We start from the raw sequence: 10,058 nt of genomic DNA, 5'->3' as shown, positions 1-10,058 counted from the left end.
TGCATTCAGTCTCCCTTCAGCACACAACACTGTTCATGATGCTTTTTGTAAAGCCCTCTGCTTCCCCATCCTCCTTAGATCTTCTGCTACTACTCTGTCTAGTTTTTCTCCGTCTGCTGCTTCTCCTTCCCTTGACCTATTACTTCCTTCCTCCTCCTGAAGAAATCTGATCTGCAGCTCCTCTTCTCTTTTCATCAGTGTGCTCACTCTTGATGCTGCTGCTCCTGCAGCTACTGCCAAGTCTCACTTGATAGACAGTACCCACTCCATATGGGGCAAGAATAAAAATCACCAAAAATAGACAGTTATAAACAAATGTCCCTGCCCATAAGATTTATGTAATCGTACTTTATCCGTGTGTTATATTGCTAAGGACATGGTGACTATGACAGATGTAATGTAATAGATGCAATTGACATATACAGCATTTCTTATAGCTAAACTACATCTAAGTTATTATATTTGAAAAATAATATATGAGATACATCAATAATTGGTTTCAATGTTAAAAATATACACACAAAGCATCTTAAAATAATGTAAATATAACAACCTGATAACTATAATAAATATAAACAAAAATTGTAAAATAAGGTTGTTCTTAATTTTTGAAATTTAAAGGATATCTTAAGATTTTAGTTAAATAACATCACAAATATATGCAAGATAATTTCAAATGCTGCTCTCTTTTTCTTTTGAACATGTTATAATAAAAAACTATACAATATTATTTACTTGAGAATATAAAATTTGCTTGCAAATTAACTACTCAATGAGACTTCAAGAATACTTGAACAGGTAATTTGTAGAAAAAGAAATAAGGCTAGCCATGAATATAAAAAGATTTTCTATCACAGAGAAAATAGAGAATGTGCCACCTTAAAACTATGAGATTGTTAGTATGTTAGCGTGGGAGCATGCTTTAGCAGTAATGCGTAAAGCAGCATATATGGTGTGGTGATGCACCAAATAAATCTGGCCCTGCTGATTCTTTTAAAAATATTTTCTAAGAAAAATATAAATAATACGTACAAAAATGCTTATAGCAAAGATGCTTACCACGGCATTATTTTAAATAATGCTTTTATTATTTATAAAATTTAAAAACTACCAAATATTCCTTTGACCTTAGAACTTCATCAAAATCTAGTATGTTTTCAATACATCATTTTTACTAATGAATTAGTTATTGCATGTAAAGCACCTGCCTAGCATAGACAATGAAATGTAGCATATATAATAATAGTCATCATAATACTTAAAGTAAAACCGTAGTCAACATTTTTTCTTATAAATTTAGTGTACTTCATGCAAGTGTTTGAAAAAAGAGTGAGTATGTTTATAAAGGAGACTTGTATACTATCAAAACTATTTAATGTTGGATATTTTTCTCAATCAAAATTATAAATGCAGCCACTCATAATATTACACACATATAATGCTTTCATCTTCTCTTTTATTGGCTGCTATCAGAATACGCCACAATTCACTGAAAAAAGTCCTACAACAATGATCAGCTTATTCATTTTGACCTTACGTTGTTGCTTTTGTAGTGCTGTATAGAATTACTAAGGTAGGCAGAAGCAGTGTCTTCATGGATCATATATGTTGTGTTTTTTTATATATAACTATTTACAAAATGTATAGATATAATCAATAAAAGTAACATCGTAATCAAGAAGAATAATAAGAATAAATTAATAAGAATAAACTAAATCATCAGTAGGAATAAACTATAAATATAAATATTTTAATAAATATATACATTAATAAATGTTCAAATGAGTGAAATTAAACATGTGGCACACCCTTAAATAGGATTATAGAAAAATAGGAAAATGATAAATATTTAATTTACATACACTTAAAGATGTAATCATAAATAATGAATAAATTTTTTTAAGTTGTATTTTCATCATGTAAGAATGTGAAATAGATACATAAAGCAATAATGCAGTGAAATACTATTTGATATAATACATCAGGTGATGAGAAAGTGCTAATATAAAGTTTGCAAGATTATAGCCAAAATGCTCATATATCTTTACCATGATTGACAGTTTCCCAAATGAAGAAACCAAGAATATACTTCTATAGCTATTAAGTTTTGGGCTGTATGTTTTACACACACACACACACACACACACACACACACACACACACTTCTCATGTAATCGCTTAGGTTTTTGATATTTGACCCCGAAAACTAGGCTTAGATTAATGAACTGAAGGAAAAATCATACACCAAGTGGAAAAGTTAATATGAAAATCTAGTTATAACATTGCACATTTATGCATTATTTCAAAATTGTGCTGAGAATACAGAAGGCACTCAATTAATATTTGTTGAGAGTATGAATAAATGCATGCTAATTTTAGTTTGCTCTTATTTGCCTCATTGGAGTTGTTGGAAATCCATTTATTTACTTCAGGTCCTGGGGAGCCTGAGGAACAAAGGTATTAAGGGTATGGCTGAATATTACATGTTTCATTTCTCATTTCTTCGTTTGGCCCAGAGAAACTGAAAGACTAAATATAAATATCCCCAATTTACATGTTCTTTGGTTCCTAAAGGTACAATAATGACTCTTCCTTATGAATCATGATTTGGATTATTACTATAGTACTGATACCTCCCTCCAAAGCAACAAAAAAATCACTCAGAGATGACAAGGTCTTCCAGAAATAATTTTAAAGATTTAAATAAAATTAGTTCTAAGATCGTGTAAAAACCTAAGTGTTGGAGTAAATGACAAACAGCTAATACATCAATGATAATTTCAGTCTTAATTTTTAGGGAAAAAATCCAATATTAGGAAAATGCGGAACTCAGTGCCTATCAACTAAGCTCAACTTACTTTTTGAAAAGTTTATAACATTTTCTCAAATTGACTAAAAGACAATATTAGGACTATAAGATGAGGACAAATATCCAGAAAATATGGCATGAAAAATATTGTAAATTTTCTTTCTTCTTACTTTGACCCGAGATCTAAAGCACTGACCATAAACCATTTGAAAGACCTTTGGTTCTTAAAGCTGTTACTTCACAGACATATAACCAAGTGTTTGTTGGTTCTGTGGACTTGGTTTGTTGATTTAAGTCACCCATATAGAATACTGAGTAGAAACATACCAGTCGTCTATAATAGATTAAGTTGATTGTTTTTGCCGGCAGATGTGAGAGAGCATCATTGCTCATTATATGGTTGGCTTAATTGGTTTTCTCCTGGAATACATGGATGGCATTCTTTTAATCTGTTCCACACAGAGTACTTAAAATCAAAGCCTCTGAATTATTGTTTAATTGTTAGTATATTTTACATCATGGTTACATTCTGGGATTGGTTTATGATAAAACACTTGTTTGTCCCTTACACAGGGATTAATGTGGGGCAGAAAAAGGTCATTTCTGTTGTTTTCAAGCATTAGACACTTGTTATTAGTAAAATGTTGAAGTGAGAGTTCACTGATTTTAAAAACCAAATACTGTAATAGGACACAGAATTTAATGAGAATATTATCTCTTTGGAGCATGATTTTTGTTGTCATGTTATATACAGTAGAAAGGTCAAATGATGGATGTGACTATTACAAATAACAGTGATTTATGATGGGGTATCTGCAAAATAGACAGGCTTTGCTTTGAGAAAAAAAATCAAAATCTGTGTTTTAAGGTAGCATTAATATTTTTGTTCTGTAACTAGAAAATGAAAAAACAATGTTTGCAAAGGACTTTGGCGATTTTTGTGATTATGGTTTAAATCGCAAGAAAAAATCTAGGCTAGAGAAGAACACTTTAAAATTGTGTTTTAAAATTGCATTTGGAAAACAGCCTTTCTTTAGTTTTCATTAAAAGATGGATAAAGACAATAAAACAAAATAAGAACTCAGAAGAACCCTAAACATAGACCAACAGATAACCTATACTCAGAACCTAGGAGGACAGACTTTCCTCTAAGTTGAATAAAACTGGACTACCTTGTAACCTGTCTCTAAACAATATCACATTCAAAAGAAAACCAGTATGATACAAACAAAAGAATCAAACTGCAACTTAAATGTTAACTGCAGCTTTACCAAGGGCATCTTAATAAAATAGCAACTTATGACTCACAGAAAAATGACCTACAATCACCTTTAGTCACCTGAATGTCCCTGAATCTTCACAGAAATAGTTCATGTCTCTCCTAAATTTCCCTCATCCTCAGAAAAACCTGCGGTTCACACAGCCCATGCAAACCTGGGCTCTCGTTCTATGGACTATCTGACTGTCATTAGATTGAAATATAAATTAATTAATTTAGTCTCTCTTGGTTGTTTAAATGTTGCCCTATATTCAATAGTCCACATTCAAACAAGGACTAAGAACGAAGCAAATACACATAATTGAATTTCTAAAAGGCAGGGGAAGGTACATTTCTGTTCTTGTTTCATTCCAGTGAGCATAATTGATTGAGACTCTTCCCAACCAATGCTCTACCCAAGTGTAACCTCACGAAACAGATAAACTTTGTTCACCTGCAAGAAGGAGAAAATAGAAACAAATAAAATATAATATGCTCTAAAATCTGATCAGTGAAGACTTCTTTTCCGCTTTTACAATTTTACTCATGCAAAATAATGAAGCATTTATTTGTAGTATTCTACCCATACCCAATAGATTACCTGCCATTGCCAAATGCAGTATAGCCTTAAAGTATTAATTTTGTGTACCTTTCGTATAGGTTGTCCTACTTGCTAGTCATTCATTATAGCAATGCCCCTATTTCAAACATGTCTAGAAGAATAGCATTAGTGTATTGATCATGATAATGTTTGGAGAGCTTTGTAACTTAGGTTTTTATTGATGATCTAGTTATATATTGAGATACTTTGCTAAAAATGTCTTTCAAGACATAGTCTTTTACCAGCCCCTTAGATAGCTTTTTTCCTTTTTTTTTTGAGACAGAGTCTCCCTCTGTCACCCGGGCTGGAGTGCAGTGGTGCGATCTTGGCTCACTGCAACCACTGCCTCCCAGGTTCAAGCAATTCTCCTGCCTCAGCCTTCCGAGTAGCTGGGACTACAGGTGCATGCCACCATGCTTGCCACGCCCGGCTAATTTTTGTATTTTTAGTAGAGACCGGGTTTCAACATGTTGGCCAGGCTGGTCTTGAACTCCTGACCTCATGATCCACCCACCTTCGCCTCAAAGTGCTGGGATTACAGGCTTTATTCCATATAATCTTTTTTCCATTTTTTCCTATTGTTCCATATACGTATATATGTAGGAATATATGTATGTATACAATTTTTGAATTTTTATTTTTGATGTTAACCATATATAAAATAAAGCAAATGTATAATTAATCCATATGTATCTAATAATTTAAATTCAACAATTATTATCCACATATTTCTGTTTTTTTTATGTAAGTATTACCCCAGTTGTTTTTGCTAGAATATGTTAAAAGAAATCCCATATCGTTTATAATTTCATCCTTAAATAATATGGTATGTACCTCTAATGGGTAGACTTGTTTAAGAAGCCCTAAATTGTTATTACATCTAACAAACTAAAATTCTCCTTTATCATAATCTATTAAAAAGTTCATATAAAATTTTATCCAATTTCTTAAAATATAATTGTATAGTCAATTCATATGAGTCAGGATTCAAAGAAGTTTATTCACTGCATTCGGATGATAGGTCTCTTAAGTCTCTTTTATCCGTGTCAGTTCATTCTATTATTCCACTAGACCATTTATTCATTAAAAAATGTGGTTTTTCAACACACAACTTATTTTTTTGTTGTCTCCCAAGTAACTGAGATTACAGGTGCCTGCCACCACACAAAGTTAATTTTGTATTTTTTAGTGGAGATGGGATTTCACCATGTTGGCCAGGCTGGTCTTGAACTCCTGATCTCAGGTGATCTGCGCACCTTGGCCTGTCAGAGTGCTAAGATTACAGGTGTAAGCCACCGTGCCTGGCCCACAGTTGGTGTTTTTTACTTTCTACTTCATTGTAAATGCTTGATTTTTCTAACTTTTGTGATCTGACTATTGCTCATTGGTATATCAGCCAGATTTTGCTGCGTAACAAAATCATTACACATTTATTTAATAATACTGCAAGGCAAGGATAGGCTGAAAGTTCTAACAGACACTTGGCTAAGGTGTCATTAGTCTTAAATGGCTTTCTTCATATGTGTAGTAGTTAGCTTAGTGCAGGTTTTGGTAAAACTTTTCTTCAAGGAGAAGTACATGTTTAGTTTGGAGAGCCATGCAACACATGCCACAATTATTTGACCCTTCCGTTAAGCTAAAAAGCATCCATAGATAAAAACATAAATAAATGAACAGGGCTGTATCCCAATAAGAATTTATTTATGAGAACAGCTGAAAGGTCTATGGCTTGTAGTTTACCAACCTCTGATATAATGGAAAAGGACAATAGGAATACATGATGCTCTTCAGAAAAAAACACAGACGTAAAACTAAGGTAATCTAATAAAACATAGTAACAGACATCTAAAAATGCCTGATGATCTTATTATAAAATTTTGGTATATTTGAAAAAAGAATCATTGGCTTGAAGATAGTACAATAGAAATGACACAATTTAAAAAACAAGGTGAAAGTACAATAAATTAAAAATTAAAAAAATGAAAAGAACTGGCTGGGCGTGGTGGCTCACACCTGTAATCCCAGCACTTTGGGAGGCAGAGGTGAGCAGATCACCTGAGGTCAGGAGTTCAAGACCAGCCTGACCAATATGGTGAAACTCTGTCTGTACTAAAAATACAAAATTAGCAGGGTGTGGTGGTACCTGCCTGTAATCTCAGCTACTCAGTAAGCTGAGGCAGGAGAATCACTTGAACCCGGGAGGTAGAGGTTGCAGTGAGCTGAGATCACACCATTGTACTGCAGCCTGGGCAACAAGAGCAAAACTCTGTCAAAAAAAACAAAAACAAAAAAACAGACTACAGAAGATGTGTGAAATAACACAATAACACAAAGGGTCTAACTTTTGTGTAATCGAGATCCCAGATAAAGATAAGAAAGAACGAGGCAGAAAAAATATTTGAAAAAATAATGGTTGTTAAATGAAAGATATGAAACCACACATCCAAGAATGTCACATAATATCAGCAGGAAACAAAGATACAGGTAAAAAATGTTAAATACAGCCAGTGAGAAGACACATTACCTACAGTTGTCAAAGAACAATATTACAGCAGACTTTTTATTAGATAATATGTATACCAGAAGACAATGAGTGCCATTTTTTTAAATGCTGAAAGAAAAAAAACCTCAAACTAGAATTCTGTATTCAGCAAAAAATATGTCTTAGAAATCAAAAGGACATTAAAGTTTTTCAAAAAATCAATAACAGAAAGATCTCATATTATTGAATTTTCACTAGTAAAATTGGTAAAGGAAGCTCTTCAGGCAGAAAGAATAAGATGTCATATAGACACAAGCATTGCAGTAAGAAAGTTGTAAAATTGAAATGATTATACAATTCATTTTTTCTTTTTTTATCAATCTAAAAGATAACTGACTGTGTATAGTATAAAGAATACCAGCATATTGTTTGTTTCTATATGTAAAATAAAATGTATGAAAGCAATAGCACAAAGCTTGGGAGGGGGAGTTGGGATGATATTGTTATGAGTTTCATATGTTACGTATGAAGCACTGTGATATTATTTGAAGAAAGATTGTGATTACTTAAAGATTAATATTATAAATGCTAGTATACTCAGTAAAATTTTAAAGAGCAGAGTAAGAAATAAAGCATAAATGAAGTTAAAAATACAGTAATTTAAAAAATCACATAATATGAAAGAAGGTATAAAAGAGGAAAAAAGGAAAAAATAATAAAAGGAAAATAGAAAATACCTAGCAGCATGATAGATTTTAATGCAAAATATGAATAATCACATTAAATGCAAACGATTTGAACCTACCAGTTAAAAATAATTCAGATTTTATTGAAAGCAAGACCCAGCTATATATATTTTATAAGAACTCTACCATAAATAAATAAACATCCACTTAAATATAGATCGAAAGTAAATCAGTGGAGAAAGATATTCCATACAAACACCAAAGAAAGCTAGATTGGCTATATTAACATTTAAAAAGTAGATTTCTTAAAAAAGAATATTATCAGGTATAAAAGATATTTAACAATAATAAACATGTCAAATATTTTATATATATATATTTCTGTTGGCATAAATCTAGATAACAATGTTTGTGTAGGAAAAGATACACTTCATTTAAGTTTTTAAAAATTTTATTCTTACATTATTGTAAAAGAAATCTCTTATAATGTATTAGAATTTCCTTCATTTGGTAGTTATTTACTCCTTGTCATTTTTTTATTGAGAATGTATGCTTCCATTCCTTCCTATTATTTGAGTCAATGTTTATGTATTCTGCTGAGTTAAAAATAAAACGTTTGAACTTCTTGATTTATTCTACTATTTTTTATTGTCGAATTAAATAATTTGTATTTCAGGTTTCTGTATCCAGTGAAAATATCGCTTAAAAGATAAACATGAAATAAATGTTTCCAGCTGGACTACACTACATAAAAATGAAGTTATTTGGGATGAAGAATAATGACACCACATAGATAATCACATTTTCAGTAAAAATGAGCAAAACCAAAAGTAAATAAATTGATACATGTACGTTTGTTTGCGTGTATGTTTTTACTTCTCATAATTTTATTTAAGGTATCTAATTGTCTAAAACAAAAATTATAAATCTGAGATAGCTCATATAAAAGAAAAATATCACAACAATAGCACCAATTATAATATGGGAATGAAATTAAACCGTTGTCAATTCATTGCGTTTGTAAAGTAGGAAATTGAAGCTTTAAGTGTGAGGTGAGAAATAAAAAGCAACTTTCAAATGTCAACTGAGAAGTGCGAAGTAGGACATGGGAAACGCCAGTGTGTGATGTGCTACTGACTTTGTTAAATGATACGTTTCGAATATAATATGCCTAACTTTGCATATCATATGCCTAAATCAATCATTTATAAAAGGGGTAAAATGAGAGGTAGCCAATAGTACTTTCAGTAAATAAAATGGAGTGCAAAAATAATATTTAATCAACCCAGAGGATGCAAAAAAGGAGTAAGAGAGAAAAAAAGTCATAGAAAAAAATGAAAAATGATACAATTTACACTTAAACATAACCATATCAGTAATGATATTAAATGTCAATTGATTAAATATACCAATTAATCACAGAGAGTGCCAGATGGGATAAAACCACTTACTATATTCTGGCTAAAAAAGACATATTTAAAATTTATGGACACATGTGTACTAAAATTAAAAATATGAAAAATATACCATAGAAAGAGTAAGCATAAAAATGGTATGGTACATTAATATCAGACAAAAGCAATGGGAAGAACTATTTTGTATAAAATACAATGGAAGACATTTTTAAACAATAAAACTGGAAATTTAACTGGAAGCACATTCATAGTTGGAAATGTAAAGCCCTTCTTTAAAGAATGGATAAAATAAACAAACAAAACCAGCGTGGATACAAAAGGGTCAAGTATATGGATATCCAGATCCTCCTTGGCTTACAATGGTGTTACCTCACAATAAACCCATTGTAAGTTGAAAATATTGTAAATCAATGATGCATTTTATACACCTCACCTATGGAACATTGTAACTTAGCTTTGCCTACCTGAAATATGCTCAGAACATTTACATCAGCCTATGGTTGGGAAAATTATATAACACAAAGCCTTTTTATAATAAAGTGTTGAAGATCTCATGAAATTTATTGAATACTATAGCTAAAGGTGGAAATGGAAGGATTATATGAGTACTCAAGCTACATTTTTTACTGAATACTGACCATTATAAGTCAGGGAGTCAGGGACCATCTGTAATTTTTATTTACTCTGAACTACTACAGAAATAACATGGATGTGACCATACCTTCTTAGGACTTTAGCATAACCATTACTATAAAACATGACAAGCACAACACAAAATGTAAAATTTCTAACTAATTTCTCTCAAAC

The sequence above is a fragment of the Pongo pygmaeus genome, chromosome 5 (assembly GCF_028885625.2).
Source record: "Pongo pygmaeus isolate AG05252 chromosome 5, NHGRI_mPonPyg2-v2.0_pri, whole genome shotgun sequence".
Classification (NCBI taxonomy): Eukaryota; Metazoa; Chordata; class Mammalia; order Primates; family Hominidae; genus Pongo; species Pongo pygmaeus.
This window is presented reverse-complemented; position numbering follows the sequence as displayed.